A 27,849-nucleotide genomic window follows, 5' to 3' on the forward strand; every position below is an offset into this window, starting at 1 on the left:
GCACGGGCCTCGCTGTCTATGGATGTTTCAGGAGACCCCACCGAAACACGGAAGGACTCTCAAATTATCCCAGCTTTCTCTGCACAGCGAGAGCTTTTAATATTTAGCATTGCTATCCTTTTCCTGTGTGTTTGTTAAAAAAATAGTTTTTATCTCTTTCACTTTCTTCCCAGGAAAGTTCTTTTTTCCAAAAACCTGGTGGGGGAGGGCTGGGTGTAACCTGCCTTCTATCAGAGGATATTTTCCTCCACATTTGTCCAAACCGGCACAGCCTGTCCTTTCCTGGGTCTCTGTTGCAGATGGAAGCTGCTGGTGCCATTGTCAGCTTGAAGCCCTCTTTTGATGCAAGCAGATGTTGCCAGGTGTGTTCAGCAGCTGTTGCTCAATGCTTATGCCAAGCTATTGTGTTCCTCATGGAACCAAGGAGCCATTGTGACACTGCAGGGGCTGATGGCATCAAGGAGGCAATTGTGACAGTACAGAACCTCCTAGAAACAAGGCTCCATTGTGACACCGTGGGGAATCATGGAATCAAGGAGCCCATTGTGACACAGCCAGGCCGCATGGAACCAATGGTCCATGGTTACACTGCGGATTCAAGAAGAGCACGGTGACACCACGCAACATCATGGAACCATAGGTCCATTGTGACACAGCGGGGCCTCATGGAAACAAGGGGACCATTGTGGCAAAGCAGGGCCTAATGGAAGCATGGAGAGCATTGTGACACTAAGGAAACTCCTGGAACCAAGATGACCACTGGCACATAATGGAACCTCATGGAAGCAAGCCTCCACAATGACTTTGGAGGGCCTCAGGGACCACAGGACCCATTGTGACACAGCAGGACCTGGTGGAACCAAGGAGCCTTTGTGATACTCCACATCCACATGGAAGCCAGGGTGCACTGAGACACAGCGGGGCCTTGTTGGAACCAAAGACACCTCTGCAAAAAGCAGGCTAGCTCATAGAAGCAAGGAGTCCATTGTTACAACGTAAAAGCTATGGAAGCAAGGGACCATTGTGACACTGCGGGGCCTCATGGAACCAATTGTCCATGATGACAGTGCGGATCAAAGGAGACCATGGTGACACTGCGGAACCTGATGGAACCAAGGAGCCATTGTGACACAGTGGGGCCTCATGGAATCAAGGAGACCATTGTGACCCAGGTGTTGCATGGGAAGGCAAGGAGCCATTGTGACACTTTGGGCTTCTTCCCTTGAGCTCTGCAGCTGGCTGTCCCAGCCCAGCGCACCATGTGCCACCTGCTCTCCTCAGGGCTCTGCCTGCACACAGCCCCAGGAGAAGTTTTCCTGTTTTCAAGGAAAGAATGGAAAAGCCGGAGCAGGTTTCCTAAACAACAAACCCCACTCAGGAGCCACATGCTCAGTACAGGCTGCCTGGAACGATGTCCCCTTTCTACAAGGGTCAGGGTGAGCAGGAATGAATGATCTCTGGGAGCAGAATTCTCGGAGTCTTTCCACTGAATTCTCTGTCCCTGTGTCTTGGGGTGACTTTATCGTGTGTATCCCCTATCGCTGCTCTATGCCCAGAAGTGAACTTTGTGCATTTCTGTGCCTTTCAACTGAGCCTGAGAGGGGGGAGAGGAAAAAAAAAACCGGACAAACTTCTCAGAGCGTTTGTTCAAGGACACACATACACACTCCTCTGCATCCTGCTTGCAGCAAGAGCAGAGGAAGCAACTTTGTTTCTTTTTAGCCAGTTTTCAGCTCCTTTTCTCTGGGGGGAGATGGAGAGTTGAACTTTGTTTTCCTGGGACTTCGGGGGTTTTTTTCCCCTTCTTCTCTTCTTGACTCTTTCAACATCAGAGCACATTGGGAGAATTTTCTCCCGAGGTGGGGGCCCTGAATGTGGGCCCATGAGCCAGCTGCAAGGAGGAGGAGAGAGACTACACCTACGGAAGTGTTGGGGTTCCTCCCCCCTGCCATGAGGTCATGGGAGAGGGGACCCTGGGGTAGAGGCATGGCCTGGGCACGGGGGTCTCCCTGCTCCCTGCTCACATGTGCCCTAACCCTGTTCAGCACTGCTTATTTTGTGTTGCCCTGTGCGAGGAGGGCCCTGGTTGTGCTGTGATTGCTCAGTTCTTTGGCAGTGCCCCGCCCATGTGGCTGGAGAAGAAAGAGCTCTGAAACTTCTCTCAAGAATCGCTCCCTGTTTCTTTGCACGGGCCTCGCTGTCTATGGATGTTTCAGGAGACCCCACCGAAACACAGAAGGACTCTCAAATTATCCCAGCTTTCTCTGCACAGCGAGAGCTTTTAATATTTAGCATTGTTATCCTTTTCCTGTGTGTTTGTTAAAAAAATAGTTTTTATCTCTTTCACTTTCTTCCCAGGAAAGTTCTTTTTTCCAAAAACCTGGTGGGGGAGGGCTGGGTGTAACCTGCCTTCTATCAGAGGATATTTTCCTCCACATTTGTCCAAACCGGCACAGCCTGTCCTTTCCTGGGTCTCTGTTGCAGATGGAAGCTGCTGGTGCCATTGTCAGCTTGAAGCACTCTTTTGATGCAAGCAGATGTTGCCAGGTGTGTTCAGCAGCTGTTGCTCAATGCTTATGCCAAGCTATTGTGTTCCTCATGGAACCAAGGAGCCATTGTGACACTGCAGGGGCTGATGGCATCAAGGAGGCAATTGTGACAGTACAGAACCTCCTAGAAACAAGGCTCCATTGTGACACCGTGGGGAATCATGGAATCAAGGAGCCCATTGTGACACAGCCAGGCCGCATGGAACCAATGGTCCATGGTTACACTGCGGATTCAAGAAGAGCACGGTGACACCACGCAACATCATGGAACCATAGGTCCATTGTGACACAGCGGGGCCTCATGGAAACAAGGGGACCATTGTGGCAAAGCAGGGCCTAATGGAAGCATGGAGAGCATTGTGACACTAAGGAAACTCCTGGAACCAAGATGACCACTGGCACATAATGGAACCTCATGGAAGCAAGCCTCCACAATGACTTTGGAGGGCCTCAGGGACCACAGGACCCATTGTGACACAGCAGGACCTGGTGGAACCAAGGAGCCTTTGTGATACTCCAGATCCACATGGAAGCCAGGGTGCACTGAGACACAGCGGGGCCTTGTTGGAACCAAAGACACCTCTGCAAAAAGCAGGCTAGCTCATAGAAGCAAGGAGTCCATTGTTACAACGTAAAAGCTATGGAAGCAAGGGACCATTGTGACACTGCGGGGCCTCATGGAACCAATTGTCCATGATGACAGTGCGGATCAAAGGAGACCATGGTGACACTGCGGAACCTGATGGAACCAAGGAGCCATTGTGACACAGTGGGGCCTCATGGAATCAAGGAGACCATTGTGACCCAGGTGTTGCATGGGAAGGCAAGGAGCCATTGTGACACTTTGGGCTTCTTCCCTTGAGCTCTGCAGCGGGCTGTCCCAGCCCAGCGCACCATGTGCCACCTGCTCTCCTCAGGGCTCTGCCTGCACACAGCCCCAGGAGAAGTTTTCCTGTTTGCAAGGAAAGAATGGAAAAGCTGGAGCAGGTTTCCTAAACAACAAACCCCACTCAGGAGCCACATGCTCAGTACAGGCTGCCTGGAACGATGTCCCCTTTCTACAAGGGTCAGTGTGAGCAGGAATGAATGATCTCTGGGAGCAGAATTCTTGGAGTCTTTCCACTGAATTCTCTGTCCCTGTGTCTTGGGGTGACTTTATCGTGTGTATCCCCTATTGCTGCTCTATGCCCAGAAGTGAACTTTGTGCGTTTCTGTGCCTTTCAACTGAGCCTGAGAGGGGGGAGAGGAAAAAAAACCGGACAAACTTCTCAGAGCGTTTGTTCAAGGACACACATACACACTCCTCTGCATCCTGCTTGCAGCAAGAGCAGAGGAAGCAACTTTGTTTCTTTTTAGCCAGTTTTCAGCTCCTTTTCTCTGGGAGGAGATGGAGAGTTGAACTTTGTTTTCCTGGGACTTCGGGGGTTTTTTTTCCCTTCTTCTCTTCTTGACTCTTTCAACATCAGAGCACATTGGGAGAATTTTCTCCCGAGGTGGGGGCCCTGAATGTGGGCCCATGAGCCAGCTGCAAGGAGGAGGAGAGAGACTACACCTACGGAAGTGTTGGGGTTCCTCCCTCCTGCCATGAGGTCATGGGAGAGGGGACCCTGGGGTAGAGGCATGGCCTGGGCACGGGGGTCTCCCTGCTCCCTGCTCACATGTGCCCTAATCCTGTTCAGCACTGCTTATTTTGTGTTGCCCTGTGCGAGGAGGGCCCTGGTTGTGCTGTGATTGCTCAGTTCTTTGGCAGTGCCCCGCCCATGTGGCTGGAGAAGAAAGAGCTCTGAAACTTCTCTCAAGAGTCGCTCCCTGTTTCTTTGCACGGGCCTCGCTGTCTATGGATGTTTCAGGAGACCCCACCGAAACACGGAAGGACTCTCAAATTATCCCAGCTTTCTCTGCACAGCGAGAGCTTTTAATATTTAGCATTGTTATCCTTTTCCTGTGTGTTTGTTAAAAAAATAGTTTTTATCTCTTTCACTTTCTTCCCAGGAAAGTTTTTTTTTCCAAAAACCTGGTGGGGGAGGGCTGGGTGTAACCTGCCTTCTATCAGAGGATATTTTCCTCCACATTTGTCCAAACCGGCACAGCCTGTCCTTTCCTGGGTCTCTGTTGCAGATGGAAGCTGCTGGTGCCATTGTCAGCTTGAAGCACTCTTTTGATGCAAGCAGATGTTGCCAGGTGTGTTCAGCAGCTGTTGCTCAATGCTTATGCCAAGCTATTGTGTTCCTCATGGAACCAAGGAGCCATTGTGACACTGCAGGGGCTGATGGCATCAAGGAGGCAATTGTGACAGTACAGAACCTCCTAGAAACAAGGCTCCATTGTGACACCGTGGGGAATCATGGAATCAAGGAGCCCATTGTGACACGCCGCATGGAACCAATGGTCCATGGTTACACGGCGGATTCAAGAAGAGCACGGTGACACCACGCAACATCATGGAACCATAGGTCCATTGTGACACAGCGGGGCCTCATGGAAACAAGGGGACCATTGTGGCAAAGCAGGGCCTAATGGAAGCATGGAGAGCATTGTGACACTAAGGAAACTCCTGGAACCAAGATGACCACTGGCACATAATGGAACCTCATGGAAGCAAGCCTCCACAATGACTTTGGAGGGCCTCAGGGACCACAGGACCCATTGTGACACAGCAGGACCTGGTGGAACCAAGGAGCCTTTGTGATACTCCACATCCACATGGAAGCCAGGGTGCACTGAGACACAGCGGGGCCTTGTTGGAACCAAAGACACCTCTGCAAAAAGCAGGCTAGCTCATAGAAGCAAGGAGTCCATTGTTACAACGTAAAAGCTATGGAAGCAAGGGACCATTGTGACACTGCGGGGCCTCATGGAACCAATTGTCCATGATGACAGTGCGGATCAAAGGAGACCATGGTGACACTGCGGAACCTGATGGAACCAAGGAGCCATTGTGACACAGTGGGGCCTCATGGAATCAAGGAGACCATTGTGACCCAGGTGTTGCATGGGAAGGCAAGGAGCCATTGTGACACTTTGGGCTTCTTCCCTTGAGCTCTGCAGCTGGCTGTCCCAGCCCAGCGCACCATGTGCCACCTGCTCTCCTCAGGGCTCTGCCTGCACACAGCCCCAGGAGAAGTTTTCCTGTTTGCAAGGAAAGAATGGAAAAGCCGGAGCAGGTTTCCTAAACAACAAACCCCACTCAGGAGCCACATGCTCAGTACAGGCTGCCTGGAACGATGTCCCCTTTCTACAAGGGTCAGGGTGAGCAGGAATGAATGATCTCTGGGAGCAGAATTCTCGGAGTCTTTCCACTGAATTCTCTGTCCCTGTGTCTTGGGGTGACTTTATCGTGTGTATCCCCTATCGCTGCTCTATGCCCAGAAGTGAACTTTGTGCATTTCTGTGCCTTTCAACTGAGCCTGAGAGGGGGGAGAGGAAAAAAAAAACCGGACAAACTTCTCAGAGCGTTTGTTCAAGGACACACATACACACTCCTCTGCATCCTGCTTGCAGCAAGAGCAGAGGAAGCAACTTTGTTTCTTTTTAGCCAGTTTTCAGCTCCTTTTCTCTGGGAGGAGATGGAGAGTTGAACTTTGTTTTCCTGGGACTTCGGGGGTTTTTTTCCCCTTCTTCTCTTCTTGACTCTTTCAACATCAGAGCACATTGGGAGAATTTTCTCCCGAGGTGGGGGCCCTGAATGTGGGCCCATGAGCCAGCTGCAAGGAGGAGGAGAGAGACTACACCTCCGGAAGTGTTGGGGTTCCTCCCCCCTGCCATGAGGTCATGGGAGAGGGGACCCTGGGGTAGAGGCATGGCCTGGGCACGGGGGTCTCCCTGCTCCCTGCTCACATGTGCCCTAACCCTGTTCAGCACTGCTTATTTTGTGTTGCCCTGTGCGAGGAGGGCCCTGGTTGTGCTGTGATTGCTCAGTTCTTTGGCAGTGCCCCGCCCATGTGGCTGGAGAAGAAAGAGCTCTGAAACTTCTCTCAAGAATCGCTCCCTGTTTCTTTGCACGGGCCTCGCTGTCTATGGATGTTTCAGGAGACCCCACCGAAACACAGAAGGACTCTCAAATTATCCCAGCTTTCTCTGCACAGCGAGAGCTTTTAATATTTAGCATTGTTATCCTTTTCCTGTGTGTTTGTTAAAAAAATAGTTTTTATCTCTTTCACTTTCTTCCCAGGAAAGTTCTTTTTTCCAAAAACCTGGTGGGGGAGGGCTGGGTGTAACCTGCCTTCTATCAGAGGATATTTTCCTCCACATTTGTCCAAACCGGCACAGCCTGTCCTTTCCTGGGTCTCTGTTGCAGATGGAAGCTGCTGGTGCCATTGTCAGCTTGAAGCACTCTTTTGATGCAAGCAGATGTTGCCAGGTGTGTTCAGCAGCTGTTGCTCAATGCTTATGCCAAGCTATTGTGTTCCTCATGGAACCAAGGAGCCATTGTGACACTGCAGGGGCTGATGGCATCAAGGAGGCAATTGTGACAGTACAGAACCTCCTAGAAACAAGGCTCCATTGTGACACCGTGGGGAATCATGGAATCAAGGAGCCCATTGTGACACAGCCAGGCCGCATGGAACCAATGGTCCATGGTTACACTGCGGATTCAAGAAGAGCACGGTGACACCACGCAACATCATGGAACCATAGGTCCATTGTGACACAGCGGGGCCTCATGGAAACAAGGGGACCATTGTGGCAAAGCAGGGCCTAATGGAAGCATGGAGAGCATTGTGACACTAAGGAAACTCCTGGAACCAAGATGACCACTGGCACATAATGGAACCTCATGGAAGCAAGCCTCCACAATGACTTTGGAGGGCCTCAGGGACCACAGGACCCATTGTGACACAGCAGGACCTGGTGGAACCAAGGAGCCTTTGTGATACTCCACATCCACATGGAAGCCAGGGTGCACTGAGACACAGCGGGGCCTTGTTGGAACCAAAGACACCTCTGCAAAAAGCAGGCTAGCTCATAGAAGCAAGGAGTCCATTGTTACAACGTAAAAGCTATGGAAGCAAGGGACCATTGTGACACTGCGGGGCCTCATGGAACCAATTGTCCATGATGACAGTGCGGATCAAAGGAGACCATGGTGACACTGCGGAACCTGATGGAACCAAGGAGCCATTGTGACACAGTGGGGCCTCATGGAATCAAGGAGACCATTGTGACCCAGGTGTTGCATGGGAAGGCAAGGAGCCATTGTGACACTTTGGGCTTCTTCCCTTGAGCTCTGCAGCGGGCTGTCCCAGCCCAGCGCACCATGTGCCACCTGCTCTCCTCAGGGCTCTGCCTGCACACAGCCCCAGGAGAAGTTTTCCTGTTTGCAAGGAAAGAATGGAAAAGCTGGAGCAGGTTTCCTAAACAACAAACCCCACTCAGGAGCCACATGCTCAGTACAGGCTGCCTGGAACGATGTCCCCTTTCTACAAGGGTCAGTGTGAGCAGGAATGAATGATCTCTGGGAGCAGAATTCTTGGAGTCTTTCCACTGAATTCTCTGTCCCTGTGTCTTGGGGTGACTTTATCGTGTGTATCCCCTATTGCTGCTCTATGCCCAGAAGTGAACTTTGTGCGTTTCTGTGCCTTTCAACTGAGCCTGAGAGGGGGGAGAGGAAAAAAAACCGGACAAACTTCTCAGAGCGTTTGTTCAAGGACACACATACACACTCCTCTGCATCCTGCTTGCAGCAAGAGCAGAGGAAGCAACTTTGTTTCTTTTTAGCCAGTTTTCAGCTCCTTTTCTCTGGGAGGAGATGGAGAGTTGAACTTTGTTTTCCTGGGACTTCGGGGGTTTTTTTTCCCTTCTTCTCTTCTTGACTCTTTCAACATCAGAGCACATTGGGAGAATTTTCTCCCGAGGTGGGGGCCCTGAATGTGGGCCCATGAGCCAGCTGCAAGGAGGAGGAGAGAGACTACACCTACGGAAGTGTTGGGGTTCCTCCCTCCTGCCATGAGGTCATGGGAGAGGGGACCCTGGGGTAGAGGCATGGCCTGGGCACGGGGGTCTCCCTGCTCCCTGCTCACATGTGCCCTAATCCTGTTCAGCACTGCTTATTTTGTGTTGCCCTGTGCGAGGAGGGCCCTGGTTGTGCTGTGATTGCTCAGTTCTTTGGCAGTGCCCCGCCCATGTGGCTGGAGAAGAAAGAGCTCTGAAACTTCTCTCAAGAGTCGCTCCCTGTTTCTTTGCACGGGCCTCGCTGTCTATGGATGTTTCAGGAGACCCCACCGAAACACGGAAGGACTCTCAAATTATCCCAGCTTTCTCTGCACAGCGAGAGCTTTTAATATTTAGCATTGTTATCCTTTTCCTGTGTGTTTGTTAAAAAAATAGTTTTTATCTCTTTCACTTTCTTCCCAGGAAAGTTCTTTTTTCCAAAAACCTGGTGGGGGAGGGCTGGGTGTAACCTGCCTTCTATCAGAGGATATTTTCCTCCACATTTGTCCAAACCGGCACAGCCTGTCCTTTCCTGGGTCTCTGTTGCAGATGGAAGCTGCTGGTGCCATTGTCAGCTTGAAGCACTCTTTTGATGCAAGCAGATGTTGCCAGGTGTGTTCAGCAGCTGTTGCTCAATGCTTATGCCAAGCTATTGTGTTCCTCATGGAACCAAGGAGCCATTGTGACACTGCAGGGGCTGATGGCATCAAGGAGGCAATTGTGACAGTACAGAACCTCCTAGAAACAAGGCTCCATTGTGACACCGTGGGGAATCATGGAATCAAGGAGCCCATTGTGACACGCCGCATGGAACCAATGGTCCATGGTTACACGACGGATTCAAGAAGAGCACGGTGACACCACGCAACATCATGGAACCATAGGTCCATTGTGACACAGCGGGGCCTCATGGAAACAAGGGGACCATTGTGGCAAAGCAGGGCCTAATGGAAGCATGGAGAGCATTGTGACACTAAGGAAACTCCTGGAACCAAGATGACCACTGGCACATAATGGAACCTCATGGAAGCAAGCCTCCACAATGACTTTGGAGGGCCTCAGGGACCACAGGACCCATTGTGACACAGCAGGACCTGGTGGAACCAAGGAGCCTTTGTGATACTCCACATCCACATGGAAGCCAGGGTGCACTGAGACACAGCGGGGCCTTGTTGGAACCAAAGACACCTCTGCAAAAAGCAGGCTAGCTCATAGAAGCAAGGAGTCCATTGTTACAACATCAAACCTATGGAACCAAGGGACCATTGTGACACTGCGGGGCCTCATGGAACCAATTGTCCATGATGACAGTGCGGATCAAAGGAGACCACGGTGACACTGCGGAACCTGATGGAACCAAGGAGCCATTGTGACACAGTGGGGCCTCATGGAATCAAGGAGACCATTGTGACCCAGGTGTTGCATGTGAAGGCAAGGAGCCATTGTGACACTTTGGGCTTCTTCCCTTGAGCTCTGCAGCTGGCTGTCCCAGCCCAGCGCACCATGTGCCACCTGCTCTCCTCAGGGCTCTGCCTGCACACAGCCCCAGGAGAAGTTTTCCTGTTTGCAAGGAAAGAATGGAAAAGCCGGAGCAGGTTTCCTAAACAACAAACCCCACTCAGGAGCCACATGCTCAGTACAGGCTGCCTGGAACGATGTCCCCTTTCTACAAGGGTCAGGGTGAGCAGGAATGAATGATCTCTGGGAGCAGAATTCTCGGAGTCTTTCCACTGAATTCTCTGTCCCTGTGTCTTGGGGTGACTTTATCGTGTGTATCCCCTATCGCTGCTCTATGCCCAGAAGTGAACTTTGTGCATTTCTGTGCCTTTCAACTGAGCCTGAGAGGGGGGAGAGGAAAAAAACCGGACAAACTTCTCAGAGCGTTTTTTCAAGGACACACATACACACTCCTCTGCATCCTGCTTGCAGCAAGAGCAGAGGAAGCAACTTGGTTTCTTTTTAGCCAGTTTTCAGCTCCTTTTCTCTGGGGGGAGATGGAGAGTTGAACTTTGTTTTCCTGGGACTTCGGGGGTTTTTTTTCCCTTCTTCTCTTCTTGACTCTTTCAACATCAGAGCACATTGGGAGAATTTTCTCCCGAGGTGGGGGCCCTGAATGTGGGCCCATGAGCCAGCTGCAAGGAGGAGGAGAGAGACTACACCTACGGAAGTGTTGGGGTTCCTCCCCCCTGCCATGCGGTCATGGGAGAGGGGACCCTGGGGTAGAGGCATGGCCTGGGCACGGGGGTCTCCCTGCTCCCTGCTCACATGTGCCCTAATCCTGTTCAGCACTGCTTATTTTGTGTTGCCCTGTGCGAGGAGGGCCCTGGTTGTGCTGTGATTGCTCAGTTCTTTGGCAGTGCCCCGCCCATGTGGCTGGAGAAGAAAGAGCTCTGAAACTTCTCTCAAGAATCGCTCCCTGTTTCTTTGCACGGGCCTCGCTGTCTATGGATGTTTCAGGAGACCCCACCGAAACACAGAAGGACTCTCAAATTATCCCAGCTTTCTCTGCACAGCGAGAGCTTTTAATATTTAGCATTGTTATCCTTTTCCTGTGTGTTTGTTAAAAAAATAGTTTTTATCTCTTTCACTTTCTTCCCAGGAAAGTTCTTTTTTCCAAAAACCTGGTGGGGGAGGGCTGGGTGTAACCTGCCTTCTATCAGAGGATATTTTCCTCCACATTTGTCCAAACCGGCACAGCCTGTCCTTTCCTGGGTCTCTGTTGCAGATGGAAGCTGCTGGTGCCATTGTCAGCTTGAAGCCCTCTTTTGATGCAAGCAGATGTTGCCAGGTGTGTTCAGCAGCTGTTGCTCAATGCTTATGCCAAGCTATTGTGTTCCTCATGGAACCAAGGAGCCATTGTGACACTGCAGGGGCTGATGGCATCAAGGAGGCAATTGTGACAGTACAGAACCTCCTAGAAACAAGGCTCCATTGTGACACCGTGGGGAATCATGGAATCAAGGAGCCCATTGTGACACAGCCAGGCCGCATGGAACCAATGGTCCATGGTTACACTGCGGATTCAAGAAGAGCACGGTGACACCACGCAACATCATGGAACCATAGGTCCATTGTGACACAGCGGGGCCTCATGGAAACAAGGGGACCATTGTGGCAAAGCAGGGCCTAATGGAAGCATGGAGAGCATTGTGACACTAAGGAAACTCCTGGAACCAAGATGACCACTGGCACATAATGGAACCTCATGGAAGCAAGCCTCCACAATGACTTTGGAGGGCCTCAGGGACCACAGGACCCATTGTGACACAGCAGGACCTGGTGGAACCAAGGAGCCTTTGTGATACTCCACATCCACATGGAAGCCAGGGTGCACTGAGACACAGCGGGGCCTTGTTGGAACCAAAGACACCTCTGCAAAAAGCAGGCTAGCTCATAGAAGCAAGGAGTCCATTGTTACAACGTAAAAGCTATGGAAGCAAGGGACCATTGTGACACTGCGGGGCCTCATGGAACCAATTGTCCATGATGACAATGCGGATCAAAGGAGACCATGGTGACACTGCGGAACCTGATGGAACCAAGGAGCCATTGTGACACAGTGGGGCCTCATGGAATCAAGGAGACCATTGTGACCCAGGTGTTGCATGGGAAGGCAAGGAGCCATTGTGACACTTTGGGCTTCTTCCCTTGAGCTCTGCAGCTGGCTGTCCCAGCCCAGCGCACCATGTGCCACCTGCTCTCCTCAGGGCTCTGCCTGCACACAGCCCCAGGAGAAGTTTTCCTGTTTGCAAGGAAAGAATGGAAAAGCCGGAGCAGGTTTCCTAAACAACAAACCCCACTCAGGAGCCACATGCTCAGTACAGGCTGCCTGGAACGATGTCCCCTTTCTACAAGGGTCAGTGTGAGCAGGAATGAATGATCTCTGGGAGCAGAATTCTCGGAGTCTTTCCACTGAATTCTCTGTCCCTGTGTCTTGGGGTGACTTTATCGTGTGCATCCCCTATCGCTGCTCTATGCCCAGAAGTGAACTTTGTGCATTTCTGTGCCTTTCAACTGAGCCTGAGAGGGGGGAGAGGAAAAAAAAAACCGGACAAACTTCTCAGAGCGTTTGTTCAAGGACACACATACACACTCCTCTGCATCCTGCTTGCAGCAAGAGCAGAGGAAGCAACTTTGTTTCTTTTTAGCCAGTTTTCAGCTCCTTTTCTCTGGGGGGAGATGGAGAGTTGAACTTTGTTTTCCTGGGACTTCGGGGGTTTTTTTCCCCTTCTTCTCTTCTTGACTCTTTCAACATCAGACCACATTGGGAGAATTTTCTCCCGAGGTGGGGGCCCTGAATGTGGGCCCATGAGCCAGCTGCAAGGAGGAGGAGAGAGACTACACCTACGGAAGTGTTGGGGTTCCTCCCTCCTGCCATGAGGTCATGGGAGAGGGGACCCTGGGGTAGAGGCATGGCCTGGGCACGGGGGTCTCCCTGCTCCCTGCTCACATGTGCCCTAATCCTGTTCAGCACTGCTTATTTTGTGTTGCCCTGTGCGAGGAGGGCCCTGGTTGTGCTGTGATTGCTCAGTTCTTTGGCAGTGCCCCGCCCGTGTGGCTGGAGAAGAAAGAGCTCTGAAACTTCTCTCAAGAATCGCTCCCTGTTTCTTTGCACGGGCCTCGCTGTCTATGGATGTTTCAGGAGACCCCACCGAAACACAGAAGGACTCTCAAATTATCCCAGGTTTCTCTGCACAGCGAGAGCTTTTAATATTTAGCATTGCTATCCTTTTCCTGTGTGTTTGTTAAAAAAATAGTTTTTATCTCTTTCACTTTCTTCCCAGGAAAGTTCTTTTTTCCAAAAACCTGGTGGGGGAGGGCTGGGTGTAACCTGCCTTCTATCAGAGGATATTTTCCTCCACATTTGTCCAAACCGGCACAGCCTGTCCTTTCCTGGGTCTCTGTTGCAGATGGAAGCTGCTGGTGCCATTGTCAGCTTGAAGCCCTCTTTTGATGCAAGCAGATGTTGCCAGGTGTGTTCAGCAGCTGTTGCTCAATGCTTATACCAAGCTATTGTGTTCCTCATGGAACCAAGGAGCCATTGTGACACTGCAGGGGCTGATGGCATCAAGGAGGCAATTGTGACAGTACAGAACCTCCTAGAAACAAGGCTCCATTGTGACACCGTGGGGAATCATGGAATCAAGGAGCCCATTGTGACACAGCCAGGCCGCATGGAACCAATGGTCCATGGTTACACCGGATTCAAGAAGAGCACGGTGACACCACGCAACATCATGGAACCATAGGTCCATTGTGACACAGCGGGGCCTCATGGAAACAAGGGGACCATTGTGGCAAAGCAGGGCCTAATGGAAGCATGGAGAGCATTGTGACACTAAGGAAACTCCTGGAACCAAGATGACCACTGGCACATAATGGAACCTCATGGAAGCAAGCCTCCACAATGACTTTGGAGGGCCTCAGGGACCACAGGACCCATTGTGACACAGCAGGACCTGGTGGAACCAAGGAGCCTTTGTGATACTCCACATCCACATGGAAGCCAGGGTGCACTGAGACACAGCGGGGCCTTGTTGGAACCAAAGACACCTCTGCAAAAAGCAGGCTAGCTCATAGAAGCAAGGAGTCCATTGTTACAACGTAAAAGCTATGGAAGCAAGGGACCATTGTGACACTGCGGGGCCTCATGGAACCAATTGTCCATGATGACAGTGCGGATCAAAGGAGACCATGGTGACACTGCGGAACCTGATGGAACCAAGGAGCCATTGTGACACAGTGGGGCCTCATGGAATCAAGGAGACCATTGTGACCCAGGTGTTGCATGTGAAGGCAAGGAGCCATTGTGACACTTTGGGCTTCTTCCCTTGAGCTCTGCAGCTGGCTGTCCCAGCCCAGCGCACCATGTGCCACCTGCTCTCCTCAGGGCTCTGCCTGCACACAGCCCCAGGAGAAGTTTTCCTGTTTGCAAGGAAAGAATGGAAAAGCCGGAGCAGGTTTCCTAAACAACAAACCCCACTCAGGAGCCACATGCTCAGTACAGGCTGCCTGGAACGATGTCCCCTTTCTACAAGGGTCAGTGTGAGCAGGAATGAATGATCTCTGGGAGCAGAATTCTTGGAGTCTTTCCACTGAATTCTCTGTCCCTGTGTCTTGGGGTGACTTTATCGTGTGTATCCCCTATCGCTGCTCTATGCCCAGAAGTGAACTTTGTGCATTTCTGTGCCTTTCAACTGAGCCTGAGAGGGGGGAGAGGAAAAAAACCGGACAAACTTCTCAGAGCGTTTTTTCAAGGACACACATACACACTCCTCTGCATCCTGCTTGCAGCAAGAGCAGAGGAAGCAACTTGGTTTCTTTTTAGCCAGTTTTCAGCTCCTTTTCTCTGGGGGGAGATGGAGAGTTGAACTTTGTTTTCCTGGGACTTCGGGGGTTTTTTTTCCCTTCTTCTCTTCTTGACTCTTTCAACATCAGAGCACATTGGGAGAATTTTCTCCCGAGGTGGGGGCCCTGAATGTGGGCCCATGAGCCAGCTGCAAGGAGGAGGAGAGAGACTACACCTACGGAAGTGTTGGGGTTCCTCCCCCCTGCCATGCGGTCATGGGAGAGGGGACCCTGGGGTAGAGGCATGGCCTGGGCACGGGGGTCTCCCTGCTCCCTGCTGACATGTGCCCTAATCCTGTTCAGCACTGCTTATTTTGTGTTGCCCTGTGCGAGGAGGGCCCTGGTTGTGCTGTGATTGCTCAGTTCTTTGGCAGTGCCCCGCCCATGTGGCTGGAGAAGAAAGAGCTCTGAAACTTCTCTCAAGAATCGCTCCCTGTTTCTTTGCACGGGCCTCGCTGTCTATGGATGTTTCAGGAGACCCCACCGAAACACAGAAGGACTCTCAAATTATCCCAGCTTTCTCTGCACAGCGAGAGCTTTTAATATTTAGCATTGTTATCCTTTTCCTGTGTGTTTGTTAAAAAAATAGTTTTTATCTCTTTCACTTTCTTCCCAGGAAAGTTCTTTTTTCCAAAAACCTGGTGGGGGAGGGCTGGGTGTAACCTGCCTTCTATCAGAGGATATTTTCCTCCACATTTGTCCAAACCGGCACAGCCTGTCCTTTCCTGGGTCTCTGTTGCAGATGGAAGCTGCTGGTGCCATTGTCAGCTTGAAGCCCTCTTTTGATGCAAGCAGATGTTGCCAGGTGTGTTCAGCAGCTGTTGCTCAATGCTTATGCCAAGCTATTGTGTTCCTCATGGAACCAAGGAGCCATTGTGACACTGCAGGGGCTGATGGCATCAAGGAGGCAATTGTGACAGTACAGAACCTCCTAGAAACAAGGCTCCATTGTGACACCGTGGGGAATCATGGAATCAAGGAGCCCATTGTGACACAGCCAGGCCGCATGGAACCAATGGTCCATGGTTACACTGCGGATTCAAGAAGAGCACGGTGACACCACGCAACATCATGGAACCATAGGTCCATTGTGACACAGCGGGGCCTCATGGAAACAAGGGGACCATTGTGGCAAAGCAGGGCCTAATGGAAGCATGGAGAGCATTGTGACACTAAGGAAACTCCTGGAACCAAGATGACCACTGGCACATAATGGAACCTCATGGAAGCAAGCCTCCACAATGACTTTGGAGGGCCTCAGGGACCACAGGACCCATTGTGACACAGCAGGACCTGGTGGAACCAAGGAGCCTTTGTGATACTCCACATCCACATGGAAGCCAGGGTGCACTGAGACACAGCGGGGCCTTGTTGGAACCAAAGACACCTCTGCAAAAAGCAGGCTAGCTCATAGAAGCAAGGAGTCCATTGTTACAACGTAAAAGCTATGGAAGCAAGGGACCATTGTGACACTGCGGGGCCTCATGGAACCAATTGTCCATGATGACAATGCGGATCAAAGGAGACCATGGTGACACTGCGGAACCTGATGGAACCAAGGAGCCATTGTGACACAGTGGGGCCTCATGGAATCAAGGAGACCATTGTGACCCAGGTGTTGCATGTGAAGGCAAGGAGCCATTGTGACACTTTGGGCTTCTTCCCTTGAGCTCTGCAGCTGGCTGTCCCAGCCCAGCGCACCATGTGCCACCTGCTCTCCTCAGGGCTCTGCCTGCACACAGCCCCAGGAGAAGTTTTCCTGTTTGCAAGGAAAGAATGGAAAAGCCGGAGCAGGTTTCCTAAACAACAAACCCCACTCAGGAGCCACATGCTCAGTACAGGCTGCCTGGAACGATGTCCCCTTTCTACAAGGGTCAGTGTGAGCAGGAATGAATGATCTCTGGGAGCAGAATTCTCGGAGTCTTTCCACTGAATTCTCTGTCCCTGTGTCTTGGGGTGACTTTATCGTGTGCATCCCCTATCGCTGCTCTATGCCCAGAAGTGAACTTTGTGCATTTCTGTGCCTTTCAACTGAGCCTGAGAGGGGGGAGAGGAAAAAAAAAACCGGACAAACTTCTCAGAGCGTTTGTTCAAGGACACACATACACACTCCTCTGCATCCTGCTTGCAGCAAGAGCAGAGGAAGCAACTTTGTTTCTTTTTAGCCAGTTTTCAGCTCCTTTTCTCTGGGGGGAGATGGAGAGTTGAACTTTGTTTTCCTGGGACTTCGGGGGTTTTTTTCCCCTTCTTCTCTTCTTGACTCTTTCAACATCAGACCACATTGGGAGAATTTTCTCCCGAGGTGGGGGCCCTGAATGTGGGCCCATGAGCCAGCTGCAAGGAGGAGGAGAGAGACTACACCTACGGAAGTGTTGGGGTTCCTCCCTCCTGCCATGAGGTCATGGGAGAGGGGACCCTGGGGTAGAGGCATGGCCTGGGCACGGGGGTCTCCCTGCTCCCTGCTCACATGTGCCCTAATCCTGTTCAGCACTGCTTATTTTGTGTTGCCCTGTGCGAGGAGGGCCCTGGTTGTGCTGTGATTGCTCAGTTCTTTGGCAGTGCCCCGCCCGTGTGGCTGGAGAAGAAAGAGCTCTGAAACTTCTCTCAAGAATCGCTCCCTGTTTCTTTGCACGGGCCTCGCTGTCTATGGATGTTTCAGGAGACCCCACCGAAACACAGAAGGACTCTCAAATTATCCCAGGTTTCTCTGCACAGCGAGAGCTTTTAATATTTAGCATTGCTATCCTTTTCCTGTGTGTTTGTTAAAAAAATAGTTTTTATCTCTTTCACTTTCTTCCCAGGAAAGTTCTTTTTTCCAAAAACCTGGTGGGGGAGGGCTGGGTGTAACCTGCCTTCTATCAGAGGATATTTTCCTCCACATTTGTCCAAACCGGCACAGCCTGTCCTTTCCTGGGTCTCTGTTGCAGATGGAAGCTGCTGGTGCCATTGTCAGCTTGAAGCCCTCTTTTGATGCAAGCAGATGTTGCCAGGTGTGTTCAGCAGCTGTTGCTCAATGCTTATGCCAAGCTATTGTGTTCCTCATGGAACCAAGGAGCCATTGTGACACTGCAGGGGCTGATGGCATCAAGGAGGCAATTGTGACAGTACAGAACCTCCTAGAAACAAGGCTCCATTGTGACACCGTGGGGAATCATGGAATCAAGGAGCCCATTGTGACACAGCCAGGCCGCATGGAACCAATGGTCCATGGTTACACTGCGGATTCAAGAAGAGCACGGTGACACCACGCAACATCATGGAACCATAGGTCCATTGTGACACAGCGGGGCCTCATGGAAACAAGGGGACCATTGTGGCAAAGCAGGGCCTAATGGAAGCATGGAGAGCATTGTGACACTAAGGAAACTCCTGGAACCAAGATGACCACTGGCACATAATGGAACCTCATGGAAGCAAGCCTCCACAATGACTTTGGAGGGCCTCAGGGACCACAGGACCCATTGTGACACAGCAGGACCTGGTGGAACCAAGGAGCCTTTGTGATACTCCACATCCACATGGAAGCCAGGGTGCACTGAGACACAGCGGGGCCTTGTTGGAACCAAAGACACCTCTGCAAAAAGCAGGCTAGCTCATAGAAGCAAGGAGTCCATTGTTACAACGTAAAAGCTATGGAAGCAAGGGACCATTGTGACACTGCGGGGCCTCATGGAACCAATTGTCCATGATGACAATGCGGATCAAAGGAGACCATGGTGACACTGCGGAACCTGATGGAACCAAGGAGCCATTGTGACACAGTGGGGCCTCATGGAATCAAGGAGACCATTGTGACCCAGGTGTTGCATGGGAAGGCAAGGAGCCATTGTGACACTTTGGGCTTCTTCCCTTGAGCTCTGCAGCTGGCTGTCCCAGCCCAGCGCACCATGTGCCACCTGCTCTCCTCAGGGCTCTGCCTGCACACAGCCCCAGGAGAAGTTTTCCTGTTTGCAAGGAAAGAATGGAAAAGCCGGAGCAGGTTTCCTAAACAACAAACCCCACTCAGGAGCCACATGCTCAGTACAGGCTGCCTGGAACGATGTCCCCTTTCTACAAGGGTCAGTGTGAGCAGGAATGAATGATCTCTGGGAGCAGAATTCTCGGAGTCTTTCCACTGAATTCTCTGTCCCTGTGTCTTGGGGTGACTTTATTGTGTGTATCCCCTATTGCTGCTCTATGCCCAGAAGTGAACTTTGTGCGTTTCTGTGCCTTTCAACTGAGCCTGAGAGGGGGGAGAGGAAAAAAAAACCGGACAAACTTCTCAGAGCGTTTGTTCAAGGACACACATACACACTCCTCTGCATCCTGCTTGCAGCAAGAGCAGAGGAAGCAACTTGGTTTCTTTTTAGCCAGTTTTCAGCTCCTTTTCTCTGGGAGGAGATGGAGAGTTGAACTTTGTTTTCCTGGGACTTCGGGGGTTTTTTTTCCCTTCTTCTCTTCTTGACTCTTTCAACATCAGAGCACATTGGGAGAATTTTCTCCCGAGGTGGGGGCCCTGAATGTGGGCCCATGAGCCAGCTGCAAGGAGGAGGAGAGAGACTACACCTACGGAAGTGTTGGGGTTCCTCCCCCCTGCCATGAGGTCATGGGAGAGGGGACCCTGGGGTAGAGGCATGGCCTGGGCACGGGGGTCTCCCTGCTCCCTGCTCACATGTGCCCTAACCCTGTTCAGCACTGCTTATTTTGTGTTGCCTTGTGCGAGGAGGGCCCTGGTTGTGCTGTGATTGCTCAGTTCTTTGGCAGTGCCCCGCCCATGTGGCTGGAGAAGAAAGAGCTCTGAAACTTCTCTCAAGAATCGCTCCCTGTTTCTTTGCACGGGCCTCGCTGTCTATGGATGTTTCAGGAGACCCCACCGAAACACGGAAGGACTCTCAAATTATCCCAGCTTTCTCTGCACAGCGAGAGCTTTTAATATTTAGCATTGCTATCCTTTTCCTGTGTGTTTGTTAAAAAAATAGTTTTTATCTCTTTCACTTTCTTCCCTGGAAAGTTCTTTTTTCCAAAAACCTGGTGGGGGAGGGCTGGGTGTAACCTGCCTTCTATCAGAGGATATTTTCCTCCACATTTGTCCAAACCGGCACAGCCTGTCCTTTCCTGGGTCTCTGTTGCAGATGGAAGCTGCTGGTGCCATTGTCAGCTTGAAGCCCTCTTTTGATGCAAGCAGATGTTGCCAGGTGTGTTCAGCAGCTGTTGCTCAATGCTTATGCCAAGCTATTGTGTTCCTCATGGAACCAAGGAGCCATTGTGACACTGCAGGGGCTGATGGCATCAAGGAGGCAATTGTGACAGTACAGAACCTCCTAGAAACAAGGCTCCATTGTGACACCGTGGGGAATCATGGAATCAAGGAGCCCATTGTGACACGCCGCATGGAACCAATGGTCCATGGTTACACGGCGGATTCAAGAAGAGCATGGTGACACCACGCAACATCATGGAACCATAGGTCCATTGTGACACAGCGGGGCCTCATGGAAACAAGGGGACCATTGTGGCAAAGCAGGGCCTAATGGAAGCATGGAGAGCATTGTGACACTAAGGAAACTCCTGGAACCAAGATGACCACTGGCACATAATGGAACCTCATGGAAGCAAGCCTCCACAATGACTTTGGAGGGCCTCAGGGACCACAGGACCCATTGTGACACAGCAGGACCTGGTGGAACCAAGGAGCCTTTGTGATACTCCACATCCACATGGAAGCCAGGGTGCACTGAGACACAGCGGGGCCTTGTTGGAACCAAAGACACCTCTGCAAAAAGCAGGCTAGCTCATAGAAGCAAGGAGTCCATTGTTACAACATCAAACCTATGGAAGCAAGGGACCATTGTGACACTGCGGGGCCTCATGGAACCAATTGTCCATGATGACAGTGCGGATCAAAGGAGACCATGGTGACACTGCGGAACCTGATGGAACCAAGGAGCCATTGTGACACAGTGGGGCCTCATGGAATCAAGGAGACCATTGTGACCCAGGTGTTGCATGTGAAGGCAAGGAGCCATTGTGACACTTTGGGCTTCTTCCCTTGAGCTCTGCAGCTGGCTGTCCCAGCCCAGCGCACCATGTGCCACCTGCTCTCCTCAGGGCTCTGCCTGCACACAGCCCCAGGAGAAGTTTTCCTGTTTGCAAGGAAAGAATGGAAAAGCCGGAGCAGGTTTCCTAAACAACAAACCCCACTCAGGAGCCACATGCTCAGTACAGGCTGCCTGGAACGATGTCCCCTTTCTACAAGGGTCAGTGTGAGCAGGAATGAATGATCTCTGGGAGCAGAATTCTCGGAGTCTTTCCACTGAATTCTCTGTCCCTGTGTCTTGGGGTGACTTTATTGTGTGTATCCCCTATTGCTGCTCTATGCCCAGAAGTGAACTTTGTGCGTTTCTGTGCCTTTCAACTGAGCCTGAGAGGGGGGAGAGGAAAAAAACCCGGACAAACTTCTCAGAGCGTTTGTTCAAGGACACACATACACACTCCTCTGCATCCTGCTTGCAGCAAGAGCAGAGGAAGCAACTTTGTTTCTTTTTAGCCAGTTTTCAGCTCCTTTTCTCTGGGAGGAGATGGAGAGTTGAACTTTGTTTTCCTGGGGCTTCGGGGGTTTTTTTTCCCTTCTTCTCTTCTTGACTCTTTCAACATCAGAGCACATTGGGAGAATTTTCTCCCGAGGTGGGGGCCCTGAATGTGGGCCCATGAGCCAGCTGCAAGGAGGAGGAGAGAGACTACACCTACGGAAGTGTTGGGGTTCCTCCCCCCTGCCATAAGGTCATGGGAGAGGGGACCCTGGGGTAGAGGCATGGCCTGGGCACGGGGGTCTCCCTGCTCCCTGCTCACATGTGCCCTAACCCTGTTCAGCACTGCTTATTTTGTGTTGCCTTGTGCGAGGAGGGCCCTGGTTGTGCTGTGATTGCTCAGTTCTTTGGCAGTGCCCCGCCCATGTGGCTGGAGAAGAAAGAGCTCTGAAACTTCTCTCAAGAATCGCTCCCTGTTTCTTTGCACGGGCCTCGCTGTCTATGGATGTTTCAGGAGACCCCACCGAAACACGGAAGGACTCTCAAATTATCCCAGCTTTCTCTGCACAGCGAGAGCTTTTAATATTTAGCATTGCTATCCTTTTCCTGTGTGTTTGTTAAAAAAATAGTTTTTATCTCTTTCACTTTCTTCCCAGGAAAGTTCTTTTTTCCAAAAACCTGGTGGGGGAGGGCTGAGTGTAACCTGCCTTCTATCAGAGGATATTTTCCTCCACATTTGTCCAAACCGGCACAGCCTGTCCTTTCCTGGGTCTCTGTTGCAGATGGAAGCTGCTGGTGCCATTGTCAGCTTGAAGCCCTCTTTTGATGCAAGCAGATGTTGCCAGGTGTGTTCAGCAGCTGTTGCTCAATGCTTATGCCAAGCTATTGTGTTCCTCATGGAACCAAGGAGCCATTGTGACACTGCAGGGGCTGATGGCATCAAGGAGGCAATTGTGACAGTACAGAACCTCCTAGAAACAAGGCTCCATTGTGACACCGTGGGGAATCATGGAATCAAGGAGCCCATTGTGACACGGCTGCATGGAACCAATGGTCCATGGTTACACTGCGGATTCAAGAAGAGCACGGTGACACCACGCAACATCATGGAACCATAGGTCCATTGTGACACAGCGGGGCCTCATGGAAACAAGGGGACCATTGTGGCAAAGCAGGGCCTAATGGAAGCATGGAGAGCATTGTGACACTAAGGAAACTCCTGGAACCAAGATGACCACTGGCACATAATGGAACCTCATGGAAGCAAGCCTCCACAATGACTTTGGAGGGCCTCAGGGACCACAGGACCCATTGTGACACAGCAGGACCTGGTGGAACCAAGGAGCCTTTGTGATACTCCAGATCCACATGGAAGCCAGGGTGCACTGAGACACAGCGGGGCCTTGTTGGAACCAAAGACACCTCTGCAAAAAGCAGGCTAGCTCATAGAAGCAAGGAGTCCATTGTTACAACGTAAAAGCTATGGAACCAAGGGACCATTGTGACACTGCGGGGCCTCATGGAACCAATTGTCCATGATGACAGTGCGGATCAAAGGAGACCATGGTGACACTGCGGAACCTGATGGAACCAAGGAGCCATTGTGACACAGTGGGGCCTCATGGAATCAAGGAGACCATTGTGACCCAGGTGTTGCATGGGAAGGCAAGGAGCCATTGTGACACTTTGGGCTTCTTCCCTTGAGCTCTGCAGCTGGCTGTCCCAGCCCAGCGCACCATGTGCCACCTGCTCTCCTCAGGGCTCTGCCTGCACACAGCCCCAGGAGAAGTTTTCCTGTTTGCAAGGAAAGAATGGAAAAGCCGGAGCAGGTTTCCTAAACAACAAACCCCACTCAGGAGCCACATGCTCAGTACAGGCTGCCTGGAACGATGTCCCCTTTCTACAAGGGTCAGTGTGAGCAGGAATGAATGATCTCTGGGAGCAGAATTCTCGGAGTCTTTCCACTGAATTCTCTGTCCCTGTGTCTTGGGGTGACTTTATTGTGTGTATCCCCTATTGCTGCTCTATGCCCAGAAGTGAACTTTGTGCGTTTCTGTGCCTTTCAACTGAGCCTGAGAGGGGGGAGAGGAAAAAAAAACCGGACAAACTTCTCAGAGCGTTTGTTCAAGGACACACATACACACTCCTCTGCATCCTGCTTGCAGCAAGAGCAGAGGAAGCAACTTTGTTTCTTTTTAGCCAGTTTTCAGCTCCTTTTCTCTGGGGGGAGATGGAGAGTTGAACTTTGTTTTCCTGGGACTTCGGGGTTTTTTTTTCCCTTCTTCTCTTCTTGACTCTTTCAACATCAGAGCACATTGGGAGAATTTTCTCCCGAGGTGGGGGCCCTGAATGTGGGCCCATGAGCCAGCTGCAAGGAGGAGGAGAGAGACTACACCTACGGAAGTGTTGGGGTTCCTCCCCCCTGCCATGAGGTCATGGGAGAGGGGACCCTGGGGTAGAGGCATGGCCTGGGCACGGGGGTCTCCCTGCTCCCTGCTCACATGTGCCCTAACCCTGTTCAGCACTGCTTATTTTGTGTTGCCTTGTGCCAGGAGGGCCCTGGTTGTGCTGTGATTGCTCAGTTCTTTGGCAGTGCCCCGCCCATGTGGCTGGAGAAGAAAGAGCTCTGAAACTTCTCTCAAGAATCGCTCCCTGTTTCTTTGCACGGGCCTCGCTGTCTATGGATGTTTCAGGAGACCCCACCGAAACACGGAAGGACTCTCAAATTATCCCAGGTTTCTCTGCACAGCGAGAGCTTTTAATATTTAGCATTGCTATCCTTTTCCTGTGTGTTTGTTAAAAAAATAGTTTTTATCTCTTTCACTTTCTTCCCAGGAAAGTTCTTTTTTCCAAAAACCTGGTGGGGGAGGGCTGGGTGTAACCTGCCTTCTATCAGAGGATATTTTCCTCCACATTTGTCCAAACCGGCACAGCCTGTCCTTTCCTGGGTCTCTGTTGCAGATGGAAGCTGCTGGTGCCATTGTCAGCTTGAAGCCCTCTTTTGATGCAAGCAGATGTTGCCAGGTGTGTTCAGCAGCTGTTGCTCAATGCTTATGCCAAGCTATTGTGTTCCTCATGGAACCAAGGAGCCATTGTGACACTGCAGGGGCTGATGGCATCAAGGAGGCAATTGTGACAGTACAGAACCTCCTAGAAACAAGGCTCCATTGTGACACCGTGGGGAATCATGGAATCAAGGAGCCCATTGTGACACAGCCAGGCCGCATGGAACCAATGGTCCATGGTTACACTGCGGATTCAAGAAGAGCACGGTGACACCACGCAACATCATGGAACCATAGGTCCATTGTGACACAGCGGGGCCTCATGGAAACAAGGGGACCATTGTGGCAAAGCAGGGCCTAATGGAAGCATGGAGAGCATTGTGACACTAAGGAAACTCCTGGAACCAAGATGACCACTGGCACATAATGGAACCTCATGGAAGCAAGCCTCCACAATGACTTTGGAGGGCCTCAGGGACCACAGGACCCATTGTGACACAGCAGGACCTGGTGGAACCAAGGAGCCTTTGTGATACTCCACATCCACATGGAAGCCAGGGTGCACTGAGACACAGCGGGGCCTTGTTGGAACCAAAGACACCTCTGCAAAAAGCAGGCTAGCTCATAGAAGCAAGGAGTCCATTGTTACAACGTAAAAGCTATGGAAGCAAGGGACCATTGTGACACTGCGGGGCCTCATGGAACCAATTGTCCATGATGACAATGCGGATCAAAGGAGACCATGGTGACACTGCGGAACCTGATGGAACCAAGGAGCCATTGTGACACAGTGGGGCCTCATGGAATCAAGGAGACCATTGTGACCCAGGTGTTGCATGGGAAGGCAAGGAGCCATTGTGACACTTTGGGCTTCTTCCCTTGAGCTCTGCAGCTGGCTGTCCCAGCCCAGCGCACCATGTGCCACCTGCTCTCCTCAGGGCTCTGCCTGCACACAGCCCCAGGAGAAGTTTTCCTGTTTGCAAGGAAAGAATGGAAAAGCCGGAGCAGGTTTCCTAAACAACAAACCCCACTCAGGAGCCACATGCTCAGTACAGGCTGCCTGGAACGATGTCCCCTTTCTACAAGGGTCAGTGTGAGCAGGAATGAATGATCTCTGGGAGCAGAATTCTCGGAGTCTTTCCACTGAATTCTCTGTCCCTGTGTCTTGGGGTGACTTTATTGTGTGTATCCCCTATTGCTGCTCTATGCCCAGAAGTGAACTTTGTGCGTTTCTGTGCCTTTCAACTGAGCCTGAGAGGGGGGAGAGGAAAAAAAACCGGACAAACTTCTCAGAGCGTTTGTTCAAGGACACACATACACACTCCTCTGCATCCTGCTTGCAGCAAGAGCAGAGGAAGCAACTTTGTTTCTTTTTAGCCAGTTTTCAGCTCCTTTTCTCTGGGAGGAGATGGAGAGTTGAACTTTGTTTTCCTGGGACTTCGGGGGTTTTTTTTCCCTTCTTCTCTTCTTGACTCTTTCAACATCAGAGCACATTGGGAGAATTTTCTCCCGAGGTGGGGGCCCTGAATGTGGGCCCATGAGCCAGCTGCAAGGAGGAGGAGAGAGACTACACCTACGGAAGTGTTGGGGTTCCTCCCCCCTGCCATGAGGTCATGGGAGAGGGGACCCTGGGGTAGAGGCATGGCCTGGGCACGGGGGTCTCCCTGCTCCCTGCTCACATGTGCCCTAACCCTGTTCAGCACTGCTTATTTTGTGTTGCCTTGTGCGAGGAGGGCCCTGGTTGTGCTGTGATTGCTCAGTTCTTTGGCAGTGCCCCGCCCATGTGGCTGGAGAAGAAAGAGCTCTGAAACTTCTCTCAAGAATCGCTCCCTGTTTCTTTGCCCGGGCCTCGCTGTCTATGGATGTTTCAGGAGACCCCACCGAAACACGGAAGGACTCTCAAATTATCCCAGCTTTCTCTGCACAGCGAGAGCTTTTAATATTTAGCATTGCTATCCTTTTCCTGTGTGTTTGTTAAAAAAATAGTTTTTATCTCTTTCACTTTCTTCCCAGGAAAGTTCTTTTTTCCAAAAACCTGGTGGGGGAGGGCTGGGTGTAACCTGCCTTCTATCAGAGGATATTTTCCTCCACATTTGTCCAAACCGGCACAGCCTGTCCTTTCCTGGGTCTCTGTTGCAGATGGAAGCTGCTGGTGCCATTGTCAGCTTGAAGCCCTCTTTTGATGCAAGCAGATGTTGCCAGGTGTGTTCAGCAGCTGTTGCTCAATGCTTATGCCAAGCTATTGTGTTCCTCATGGAACCAAGGAGCCATTGTGACACTGCAGGGGCTGATGGCATCAAGGAGGCAATTGTGACAGTACAGAACCTCCTAGAAACAAGGCTCCATTGTGACACCGTGGGGAATCATGGAATCAAGGAGCCCATTGTGACACGCTGCATGGAACCAATGGTCCATGGTTACACTGCGGATTCAAGAAGAGCACGGTGACACCACGCAACATCATGGAACCATAGGTCCATTGTGACACAGCGGGGCCTCATGGAAACAAGGGGACCATTGTGGCAAAGCAGGGCCTAATGGAAGCATGGAGAGCATTGTGACACTAAGGAAACTCCTGGAACCAAGATGACCACTGGCACATAATGGAACCTCATGGAAGCAAGCCTCCACAATGACTTTGGAGGGCCTCAGGGACCACAGGACCCATTGTGACACAGCAGGACCTGGTGGAACCAAGGAGCCTTTGTGATACTCCACATCCACATGGAAGCCAGGGTGCACTGAGACACAGCGGGGCCTTGTTGGAACCAAAGACACCTCTGCAAAAAGCAGGCTAGCTCATAGAAGCAAGGAGTCCATTGTTACAACGTAAAAGCTATGGAAGCAAGGGACCATTGTGACACTGCGGGGCCTCATGGAACCAATTGTCCATGATGACAGTGCGGATCAAAGGAGACCATGGTGACACTGCGGAACCTGATGGAACCAAGGAGCCATTGTGACACAGTGGGGCCTCATGGAATCAAGGAGACCATTGTGACCCAGGTGTTGCATGGGAAGGCAAGGAGCCATTGTGACACTTTGGGCTTCTTCCCTTGAGCTCTGCAGCTGGCTGTCCCAGCCCAGCGCACCATGTGCCACCTGCTCTCCTCAGGGCTCTGCCTGCACACAGCCCCAGGAGAAGTTTTCCTGTTTGCAAGGAAAGAATGGAAAAGCCGGAGCAGGTTTCCTAAACAACAAACCCCACTCAGGAGCCACATGCTCAGTACAGGCTGCCTGGAACGATGTCCCCTTTCTACAAGGGTCAGTGTGAGCAGGAATGAATGATCTCTGGGAGCAGAATTCTCGGAGTCTTTCCACTGAATTCTCTGTCCCTGTGTCTTGGGGTGACTTTATTGTGTGTATCCCCTATTGCTGCTCTATGCCCAGAAGTGAACTTTGTGCGTTTCTGTGCCTTTCAACTGAGCCTGAGAGGGGGGAGAGGAAAAAAAAACCGGACAAACTTCTCAGAGCGTTTGTTCAAGGACACACATACACACTCCTCTGCAT

This window comes from Aphelocoma coerulescens, unplaced genomic scaffold (genome assembly GCF_041296385.1).
Source record: "Aphelocoma coerulescens isolate FSJ_1873_10779 unplaced genomic scaffold, UR_Acoe_1.0 HiC_scaffold_39, whole genome shotgun sequence".
NCBI lineage: Eukaryota > Metazoa > Chordata > Aves > Passeriformes > Corvidae > Aphelocoma > Aphelocoma coerulescens.